Source organism: Oncorhynchus mykiss, chromosome 2, assembly GCF_057628025.1.
Source record: "Oncorhynchus mykiss isolate SJ-2025 chromosome 2, ASM5762802v1, whole genome shotgun sequence".
Lineage (NCBI taxonomy): Eukaryota > Metazoa > Chordata > Actinopteri > Salmoniformes > Salmonidae > Oncorhynchus > Oncorhynchus mykiss.
This window is the reverse complement of record NC_143023.1, coordinates 28,271,840-28,284,270: the sequence shown is the minus strand read 5'-3', so window position 1 is coordinate 28,284,270 and position 12,431 is coordinate 28,271,840.

Here is a 12,431-nt window from a genome sequence, read left to right as displayed (position 1 = left end):
TGCAGGAGTGGCTTCGGGACAAGTCTCTGAATGTCATTGAGTCGCCCAGCCAGAACCCGGACTTGAACCCGATCGAACATCTCTGGAGAGACCTGAAAATAGCTGTGCAGCTACGCTCCCCATCCAACCTGACAGGGCTTGAGAGGATCTGCAGAGAAGAATGGGAGAAACTCCCCAAATAAAGGTGTGCCAAGCTTGTAGCGTCATACAGAAGAAGACGTGAGGCTGTAATCGCTGCTAAAGTGCTTCAACAAAGTACTGAGTAAAGGTCTGAATACTTATGTAAATGTGATATTTTTATATAAAAATATAGAAACCCCCTTGAATGAGTAGGGGTGTCCAACGTTTTGACTGGTACACACACATATATGTATATATATATACTTACATACATACATACATATACATATATATATATATATATATATATATATATATATATATATATATATATATATATACACACACGCACACACACACACACACACACACACGTGCACACACTGATCAAAAGATTAAATGCAACATGTAAAGTGTTGGTCCCACGTTTCTTGTGGTGAAATAAAAGATCGCAGCTGATGAAACTGAGGAGCATTTCTGTCTGTAATAAAGCTCTTTTGTGTGGAAAAACTAATGCTGATTGGCTGGGCCTGGCTCCCCAGTGGGTGGGCCTGCGCCCCTGCCTAGTCGTGAAATCCATAGATTAGGGCCTAATATCCTTATATGAGCTGTAACTTAATAAAAATCATTGAAATTGTTGCTTGTTGCATAGTATGTTAATTTATATTCCAGACTACGACATTCGTTCTGATATTTCTTCATTTCTTTCTGTACATTTTTGGGATTTGTGTGTATTGGTTTGTATTATTAGGTACTGTATACTGTACTGTTGAAGCTAGAAACAAGCATTTCAATGCACCTGCGATAACCTCTGTAAAATATGTGTACGCAACCAAGAAAATTTGATTTGAGTGCGTGTGCGTGTGTGTTGGTTGATCAGTCTCTGTGTGTGGGAACGACATTAACGACCCTCACATACACTGCATGAAGCACACAAAGACAGACACACATAGACACACTGCTACCCACCCACAGTAAACCACAGAGAGCAATCACAGGTCAGCAGTACTGTGGTTCACCTTTAACCCAAACACAGCAATTATGGAGCTTTCAGAGGTGGAATTGAGTAATGATATTAAACCTTGTCACATATAAGTCATATATAATAATAGTCTGTGTGTGTGTATTTGGAGAAAGAGAGAGAGAGAAATAGCTAGAGAGAGAGAGAGAGAGAGAGAAACTAGGTTTTACATTAGCCTGTAATTTGTGGGTTTGCTTCTGGAACCCATATCACACCCACTCACAAGCAGTCATTATCTCATAAGACGGGAGGGGAAGATACAGGCGCACGCACGCACACACACAGGCATGCACGCACGCACACACACAGGCATGCACGCACGCACACACACACACACACACAGATAATGGGGTACAGCGTCAGCCTAGTTACTGGCCTTCTGATTGGTCTGTCCCCTTAAGTTTCTGTTACCTGGTAACTAACAATATGTATTCACTTCCTCCCATAATAACAAGGTTCTTCAATTTTGGCTATTGGAATTGCAGGTTTTTGTTCTTGCCCAGCACTAAAACACCTAATCAAGGTCTAAACTAAAGACTGGGATTAATGTGGTTAATCAGATTTAGTTTGATCAGGCTTATTATTGTTTGGTATTAGCTAAGGACCAGACAGAGACTGTGTTGATGTTACTGGGTGGGTCACAAGACAAGATAAGAAAAAACAACAGAAAACAGTTTTATCTCATTGTTTACAGATGGCCTGTCAGCAGTGCGTGTGACCTGAACTGCTCTTTAACCCACACAGACCCTTATTACTAACCACCAGTTCAATGACCCTCCAGTCTCATAACCATAAAAAGCCCAAACAGGAGTCAACACACCCTGAGTTCCCAGGACCAGCATGGGAGACCACTGACTGAGGTCCCAAAACAGGAAATTCACAGATTAAGGGAAGCGCACTGTAAGCCTGTGTCCTTGAGGTTACAGTGTTTACCCTGAGATTGGAGGGATGGGGTTTCCATTCCCTGTTCGAGTCATCCTATGACTGAAAACAGGGCCGATGCCTCTCTGTTTAGTACTCTACACTCAAATGAATTGGGGGTAAGGCCCTGAGATAAACTAACATCCTGTCCAGGGTTTGTAATTGTACCTCAAGCTACCTTACACTACAGAAACAGGAGATAGGCTCCTGCCCTATGGGCCATTCTGGCTCAGACAAAATGACATCTTTCCAATACAGATTAAGTATTCTGAGGGGAACCCACAGTGCAGTTTTCCTTTATCTGCAACTACTTTAGTTGGGAACTGAGTCAGAGTGAGACTAGAGGGCAGGAGGATGGGGGAAATGGGCTGAACCTTTCATATAAGTACTGGGGTTATTAGAGTAGGTGCTTGGCAGGGAGAGAACTATCAGATACATAAATATCAGTGGACATTATTCAACAGAGTGCATGGTCATATGAATGAATTATAGATGGACTACAGTCAGGGTTTTGTTCCAGAGTGGGATTTGATGTCAAGAGGGGCGGATGGTAACGAAGAAAGTGAGTCGAATGGAGAGATGGTGATGAAATGGTCCTCCTCCTCTACTTCTCCTTTCCTCCTCCCTCGCAATAGATGGGTAGTAAAGTTGCCCCTATTGCAACATCTAAACTTTGGAAAGAGACAGGGAGATGTTGCAAGCTGAGCTTTTCCCTGTGATATGGACAGGCTGGTGAAAGAAATGGTGTATGTGTGTGTGTGAGTGTTTGGGTGACATACTGTATGGTGGAATATCGCTCTTGACCCCTGCTCCAGTGGTGCGCCATGTGAGGCCTGTAAAGTTAAATGGGTCAGATCTAACACGCACTCACATGATCCCAGAAGCTTTATAGCGTTTCAATCACGGCAGTCGTAAAACATCAATGAGTGATTCACCAATGAGAGATGAGCTTTCAGCACCCTGGATGACCTGTGTGTGTGTGTGTGTGTGTGTGTGTGTGTGTGTGTGTGTGTGTGTGTGTGTGTGTGTGTGTGTGTGTGTGTGTGTGTGTGTGTGTGTGTGTGTGTGAGTGAGGAGTGACCACCAGCTTGTCTCCTAGTAGCTCATCTGCCTGGAAACTGACAATACACTTACAGTATCTTCATTCCCATCTCTCCATTCAACTCCACTCCCTCCTCACCATCCCCCTTTCTACACATTTTCTTCGTTACTATCATTCCCTTTGACATCAAATCCCACTCTTGATCAAATTCCTCACTGTAGTCCATCTATAATTTATCCCTCTGACCACACTCTGTTGAATATTTAACTCTGACAGTCATGTATAATAACAGTTAACTGTGTGTCAGGCTGCCTCTCAAACCGTTGTAACGCTCCAGGCCTGCAGGCCTACACGCTCTGCTTCATTTCTTCTCTCCCTGGCACTTAAAGGAAAAATCCACTTAAAAACAATATTTTGGTATTTTTTCATTAGTCCACTGTTAATACAGTCCCAAAATGTTTTGCATGTCAGAAGCAAAGTTTCACTTGCCACATCATTATGATAATGCAATGCATTTTGCATCATTGTGATTATGTGGCAAGTGACACTTACCGTCTTGAAAGTATCTTGAACACGTGGATTTTTCCTGTAATTTTCTATTTTTATTTGTTAGCTTACTCGAATTGACTCACCAGCTAAGGTAATTTAGTAGTTCTAGCAATGGAAAACCAAATGTTGATGGCTAGGTTTTTCAAAAAAAGACGTCTGGAGGAAAAAGACTGTGCGCCAGAAAATAATTTGGATCAATCTACCGATAGCTTCCAGAATGAGACCTTAACAGGTGGCGCCAGGATAGAAACAACTGCAATCACATCACAACCGCCAATGCCACGTTGAGCCAGGTATGCTTGCCTACCCCACCGTCTCCCCTCGTTCTTGATGCTGCGGGCGGGGACGAACCTGCAGTAGGTCCACCGACAGATTTGTCTGCCGTTGATGAACCAGCCTGTCAACCAAAGCTAGCAAAGTTCCCTTCAAGTATGATAAATGGCATCTCACGCTGCTTTTCTTCCTGGTTTTCTTCCTATATTCAATCCCATTCGTGTGGATTGAATATAGTAAAGCAAAATATCTAATTTATTGTTCGTTTTGTAGGTACTTTCCTGGGGCAAATGTCGAATTCAGATTTGTACGAGATGGATTTAAAAACTGGAAACTCACAAGAAATGCTTGCTGCAAACACGAGAATAGCAAATTACATGCTAGTGCCCTGGCAAAATTTGAATCCTACAAGGCGACCCATGGGCCTAGAAGTTGTGGGACTGTGTTGAACCAAATACAAATAGGCAATATCGTCCGCTATTATCCTCAGTAATTTTACATCCAATTTGTCAGACCCCGGTGTCTTGTCATTGTTGATAGAATTCCTGGGAAGGAGAGGAGGACCAAAATGCAGCGTGGTTATTTATAAACATCTTTAATTATTAAATTAAAATTAAAGATGAAAACGTGAACAGTCCTAACTGGTGCAAAACACAGAGACAGGAACAATCACCCACAATATACCTAAAGAATATGGCTGCCTAAATATGGTATAAATATATGTCACACCCTGGCCTAACCAACATAATAAAGAAAACACAGAATAATAAGCCCACGGCGTGACAGTATGGCTGACTGGCGGCTCTGGAGGATCCTGGCTGACTGGCGGCTCTGGAGGATCCTGGCTGACTGGCGGCTCTGGAGGATCCTGGCTGACTGGCGGCTCTGGAGGATCCTGGCTGACTGGCGGCTCTGGCGGCTCCTGGCTGACTGCCGGCTCTGGCAGATCCTGGCTGACTGCCGGCTCTGACTGCTCCATACTGACTGGTGACTCTGGCGGCTCATGACAGACGGGAGACTCTGGCGGCTCATGACAGACAGGAGACTCTGGCGGCTCATGACAGACGGGAGACTCTGGCGGCTCATGACAGACGGGAGACTCTGGCGGCTCATGACAGACGGGAGACTCTGGCGGCTCATGACAGACGGGAGACTCTGGCGGCGCTGGGCAGACGAGCAGCTCAGGCGACGCTGGAGAGGAGGAAGGCTCTGACAGCGCTGGACAGGCGAGGCGCACTGCAGGCCTGGTACGTGGTGGTACTGGTGGTACTGGGCCAAGGACACGCACAGGAAGCCTGGTGCGGGGAGCTGCCAACGGAGGGCTGGTGTGTGGAGGTGGCACTGGATGGACCGGACCGTGAAGGCATACTGGAGATCTTGAGAGCAGGGCTGGCACCAACCACCCTGGCTGGATCTTCACCCTAGCCCGGCAGATGTGGGGAGCTGAGATGTAGCATACCGGGCTAAGAACGCGTACTGGGGACACCGTGCGTTTCACCGCATAACACAGTGCCTGACCAGTACCACGCCCGCCACGGTTAGCACTGTAGCGCTGAGCTGGCACAGGACGTGCAAGGCTAGGGAGGTGCACAGGAGGCCTGGTGCGTGAGGCTGGCACAATCTTCACCAGACGACTAGCACGCACCTCAGGACGAGTATGGAGAGCTGACCCAGGTGCCATCAAATCCCCGACACGCTCCGTCGGGCGAATGCCGTGCCTCATGCACCAACACAGCAACTCCCTCATAACTCTCTCCTCCAATTTCCCCATTAACTCCTTCACGGTCTCTGCTTCGCTCACCTCCAACACCGGCTCTGGTTCTGGTTTCCTCCTTGGCTCCTTACGATAAACAGGGGGAGTTGGCTCAGGTCCGACTCCTGACCCTGCCACACTCTCCCTGTGCCCCACCCCAATACATTTTTGGGGCTGACTCTCGGGCTTCCATCCGCGCCGCCGTGCTACCTCCTCATACCAGCGCCTCTCCGCCTTCGCTGCCTCCAGCTCTTCTTTGGGGCGCCGATATTCTCCTGGCTGTGTCCAGGGTCCTTTACCGTCCAAAATCGTCCTCCCATGTCCATTCCTCTTGATTCTTCGGCCGCTGTTGCTGCTGCCCGTTACCACGCTGCTTGGTCCTTGGTTGGTGGGTGATTCTGTAACGGTTTTCTTCCGGGGAAGGAGAGGAGGACCAAAATGCAGCGTGGTTATTTATAAACATCTTTAATGAAAGATGAAAATGTGAACACTATACAAAAGACACAGAGACAGGAACAACCACCCACAAGATACCTAAAGAATATGGCTGCCTAAATATGCTTCCCAATCAGAGACAACGATAAACACCTGCCTCTGATTGAGAACCACTCCAGGCAACCATAGACTTACCTAGAACACTCAACTGAACACAACCCCATAGACTACAAAACCCCTAGGCAAAACAAGACACATAAATCACCCATGTCACACCCTGGCCTAACCAACATAATAAAGAAAACACAGAATACTAAGGCCAGGGCGTGACAATTAGTTATACATGGATGTGTAGTGTCAGCGTTTCGTGCTGGCATGGCATGCCTAAGTTTGCTAATCTTGCCAACAAAAACATTCTTAAAATAATTGGCAATATCAGTGGGTTTTGTGATGAATGAGCCATCTGATTCAATGAATGATGGAGGTAAATTTGCACTTTTGGGCAAATTTTTACTTAAAATGCTCCAGAGCTTTTTACTATCATTCTTTATATCATTTATATTTTTTTCGTAGTATAGTTTCTTCGTCATATTATTCAGTTTAGTCTCATTTAGTCAATTTGCTGTATGTTTGCCAATCGGTTGTGCAGCCAAACTTATTTGCCATTCCTTTTGGGGATTTAACAGTTTTTACAGTCATTTTCTTAATGGGTGCATGCTTATTAGTAACTGGTTGCTCCTCATTATACACCACTGACCAACAAATATTATTTATATCAATAACATAGAAATGACAAAAAAACATATTGTATGACCGCTTATACATTATATTATGCTCAGCCTTAGGAACTTTGGTTTTCCTAGATATGTCAACTAAACTCAGCAAAAAAATTAACTTACCTTTTTCAGGACCCTGTCTTTAAAGGTAATTCGTAAAAATCCAAATAACTTTGTACTCTTTGTAAAGAGTTTAAACACTGTTTCCCATGCTTGTTCAATGAACCATAAACATTTAATGAACATGCACCTGTGGATCGGTCGTTAAGACACTAACAGCTTATAGATGGTAGGCAATTAAGGTCACAGTTTTGAAAACTTAGGACACTAAAGAGGCCTTTCTACTGACTCTGAAAAACACAAAAAAAACACCTAAACTCTGAAAGATGCCCGGGGTCTCTGCTAATCTGCGTCAACGTGCCTTAGGCATGCTGCAAGGAGGCATGAGGACTGCAGATGTGGCCAGGGCAATAAATTGCAATCCGTAGCTGTCCGTACTGTGAGACACCTAAGACAGCGCTACAGCGAGATAGGACGGACAGCTGATCATCCTCGCAGTGGCAGACCACCTGTAACAACACCTGCACAGGATCGGTACATCCAAACATCACACCTTTGGGACAGGTACAGGACGGCAACAACAACTGCCCGAGTTACACCAGGAACGCACAATCCCTCCATCAGTGCTCAGACTGTCCGCAATAGGCTGAGAGAGGCTGTTGTAAGGCAGGTCCTCACCAGACATCACCGGCAACAACGTCGCCTATGGGTACAAACCCACTGTCGCTGGACCAGACAGGACTGGCAAAAAGTGCTCTTCACTGACGAGTTGCGGTTTTGTCACACCAGGGGTGATGGTCTGACTTGCGTTTATCGTCGAAGGAATGAGCGTTACACCGAGGCCTGTACTCTGGAGCGGGATTGATTTGGAGGTGAAGGGTCCGTCATGGACTGCACCAGGTGTGTCAGAGCATCATTGGACTGAGCTTGTCATTGCAGGTAATCTCAACGTTGTGCGTTAGAGGCAAGACGTCCTCCTCCCTCATGTTGTACCCTTCCTGCAGACTCATCCTGACATAACCCCCCAGCATGACAATGCCACCAGCCATACTGCTTGTTCTGTGCTTGATTTCCTGCAAGACAGGAATGTCAGTGTTCTGCCATGGCCAGCGAGGACCCCGGATCTCAATGCCATTGAGCACATCTGGTACCTGTTGGATCAGAGGGTGAGGAATAGGGCCATTCCCCCCCATAAATGTACGTGAACTTGCAGGTGCCTTGGTGGAAGAGTGGGGTAACATCTCACAGCAAGAACTGGCAAATCTGGTGCAGTCCATGAGGAAGAGATGCACTGTAGTACTTAATGCAGCTGGTGGCCACACCAGATACTGACTGTTACTTTTGACTCCCCCTTTGTTCAGGGACACATTATTCAATTTCTGTTAGTCACATGTCGGTGGAACTTGTTCAGTTTATGTCTCAGCTGTTGAATCTTGTTATGGTCATACAAATATTTACACATGTTAAGTTTGCTGAAAATTGACAGTGAGAGGACATTTTCTTTTTTTGCTGAGTTAATAGTGTGATCACTACATCTGATGGATATGGATACTGCTTTCAAGCTTATTTCTGCAGCATTATTACAGATGTGATCCATACATGTTGATGATTTTATTCCTGTGCTGTTTGTAACTACCCTGGTAGGTTGACTGATAACTTGAACCAGGTTGCAGGCACTGGTTAGAGTTTGAAGGTTTCTCTTTAGTGGGCAGCTTAATGAAAACCAGCCAGTATTTACATCACCCAGAAAATATACCTCTCTGTTGATATCACATACATTATCAAGCCTTTCACACATGTTATCCAGATACTCACAGTTCGCAATTGGTGATCTATAGCAGCTTCCCACAAGAATGGGCTTTAGGTTAGGCAGATGAACCTGTAGCCATATTGCTTCAACAGTTTTTAACATGAGATCCTCTCTAAGATGTACATGAATGTGGTTCTGAATATAAACAGCAACACCTCCACCATTGGCATTTCTGTCTTTTCTGTAGATATTATAACCATGTATTGCTACCACTGTACATTTGCTGAAGCATTATGACAACTCAGCAACACAATGGTAGGAATTAACTGAGCTGGGCTTGGGTCATTGATAAGTCATTGTCTCATCGCAGCCTTATAATGCTGTGAAAAGGCCCATGAACCCAAATTAGTCAGGTGGATCCCATCCTCCTTATAAAACCTGTCTTGCTTCCAAAAGGTATCAAAATTGTCAACAAAAGTTACACCCATTGAGCTGCAAAAATCACGTAGCCAGTTGTTGAGAGAAAGAATCCTGCTAAAGCGTTCAATGCCACGATTCAGAGAGGGCACAGGGCCAGATATAATGGATATTTTATTAGCAGGGAATCACTCAACTCTTTAAAATCCAGTTTCAACTGTTCAGAGCTGCCCTTCATAATGTCATTAAAACCCATATGGACTAAAATAGCATCAATTTCACATTTCTTACCATGGAGCTGCCCAAAATCAATGCTGGTGAGAAGGATGAGGAAATGCCCTGGCGAACTTCAGGCAACACCGGCCAGTCGGACAACGACAAATGACAAGGCAGAGATTCATCCAACAAGCGCAAACGCCGTCCAGCCACCAGCATAGAAAAAGTAAACATTCCACTCAACGTTTTCCCCCCAGTTTCTTATGTAGGCTGGCGACCTGCTTGATCAAGGAAGCCACTTCAATCCTATAATCCTTGGCAAGCAAACAATTGCCACATTGGAACTCCGTGTGACCCAGTTTGTCCAGAAACAAAGCGTAGTAGATACAGCTCCTACAGAGCTGGAACTGTTCATGTACTTCTCCAGACAAATGGGGCTCCATTGCAAAACTTATCTTGGACTAACTTTGTTAGCTTGATGGCTAGCAGCTAGCTAGCTAAGGTTAGCGGCTCTGTCAAGCAGGCTTCAACCTGTATGTTTAGCAGGATTCTGGAACAAGAAATAGCAGTCCTAGCTGTTAAAAGCTAACCGTGGTGCGGAATCCATGCAAAGACAGCAAAGACAGCATTAATATTTAACAAATATTGGTTGTTTTAGTCAAAAACAACAAACCGAGTGTGTCCAGTGATGTTTCTGATTTACCCCATAAGTTTCACACACCTGGTTTTACACTTGACTAAATCAGTCATTGATTACAGAGGAAGGGTGAAAAACATCAGAAATTCACCCCTTCCAGGAGTGTAGCGGGATATTGCTGTAAACCAGAGCTATAACTGTCATCTGAGCTGTGTTCAGAATGATGAAAACATAACAAACTGTTACAACGGAAACACAAAAGTTTTTAATGTCCAGTTGATGGCCGCGTCATTCTGTATATACTGATGCTAAATGTTAAGTCAAATAAATGCACCCCTGGGGAGTACTGTCCTCTAAAGTATTGAAACGAGCCAGATATACAGTTCCATGCAGGAGCTACTGAAACAGCAGTACAGTGATGGAGTGAGAATGAGATATAGTTGTCTCCCTCCTTCCCCTCTGCTAGAATGTTAGAACACTGGATCATTAAAATCATCAGAACCTTCCTCTGTTTCAGCATTAAAAATAAGACGCCTGGAAACACACTGCCTTTGATTCCAGTGTCCTGTGTCAGGGTTAAAAATGCCCACAGCTAGCTTTTGTGTGTGTGTGTGTGTGTGTGTGTGTGTGTGTGTGTGTGTGTGTGTGTGTGTGTGTTGGTCTCTGAGCTTAGCAGCATTAAATGAGATCAGGGTAAGTGTTACCAAGGAGGAGGCTTTTGATTAAATATGTTCAGAGCGAGACAGAGAGAGACAGAGGGGGTGGGGGAGAAATAGGATAGGGAAGGGAAGGGGATATAGAATGATAGATAGCAATGGGAAAATGAAAGATCGAGACAAGGGAAGGAGAAAGAGAGAAAGTGTAAGAAAGAAAAGAAAGAAGGCTTAGGGAGAAAGAAAGAGAGGTTGGGGAGAATGGAGAGAGATTGGAAGAGTAGAGATAGAGAGGAGGGGTGATGGAGGAGAGAGAGGAAAAGAGAGTGATAGAGTAAAGGGCAGAAGAGCGTGAGAGAGGAAGTGGAGGAGATACAGAGAATGAAAGAAAGAGAGAGTGAAAGAGTGACAGGCGAGAGCAGTAGTGAGGACATTCATGTTCAAACACAGGAAAGGAAAAGTCAGCTTTACTAAAAAAAAAGAGAAGGACAGATAGATGAAGCTGTTTCACACACAGCCAGATATACAGACTCACACTCCACTCTCATTAACTACTCACGTCCTGTTGTAAACACACACACACACTGACCAACACAGCTTCTAGTGTAGTTTGTTCTAATAATGTGTAGTTGAATGATTGGATTGTAGTGTGTTTTATAAACCAGCAAGGGAGTGTTGGATCATAGTTTTATCTTTTATCATCTCTTTAACTCTAATACTTTAATACTAATTACTGCACATAGGCTTCACTGAGCTAATGACTGGGAGTTTAATTAAGCCTGTGAGGAGAGAGAGAGAGAGAGAGAGAGAGAGAGAGAGAGAGAGAGAGAGAGAGAGAGAGAGAGAGAGAGAGAGAGAGAGATAGGGATATGAGAGAAAAAAGGAGGGAAAGACCACTAGAGCGAGAGCGCTATGCATTTTGTTTTGTAACCTCATTTGCAATCCTAAACTATTTCACAGATGTATGTTTGTAGGCTTGTTTTATGTCTGAGTTTATCCAATAAGGATTTAAACTGAGATTACCGGTATGACACTAAGACATCCCTGTTACAGGAATGACACACGTGACCTCTAATCAACCTATCATGAGCAGGTGACCAGGGAGACACCTAACTGAAAAAATACTAAATGCTCTCTTATTCTCCATCTCTTTCTCGCTGTTGCATTCTCAAACATTATCTCTCATTTTGCATTTGTCTCTTGCACACACAGTGGGAGCAACAAACACACACACAGCCTTATTTCATGATGCTGTCAGCAGATCGACAGAAGCAAGAGGAATCACACACACACACACACACACACACACACACACACACACACACACACACACACACACACACACACACACACACAGTCACATTTCAGACTGCTGTCAGACAAAGGTGTGAGGGAACACAGGATGGATTCTCCTCTCTCTCATTTCATCATACTGCCACGACACCCCTATTTACCTCTCCCATCCATCTCCCAATATGTGTATCTCGCTGTCCTGTGAGTGTTTGTGTGTTTGTGTGTGTGTAAGCCTTGTCCAAACCCTACAGTATATAGGGCTGTGGCGGTCGTTAAACTTTGTCAGCCTGTTATTGTCATGCAAAACACTGCCAGCCTCATGGTAATTGACGGCTAATAAACATAAACCTGTTTAGCATCTCCACGCCTCCACTCATACAAGCCACTGATGCGAGCCTTTTTGGAACATCTACATTTAAAAATCTATTTAATATACACCATCTCAATAAATCCCTAATTTATTTTAAGCAGGTCTAAAGAAACATGATATTTAAAAAATGTACTTCAGAAGAACA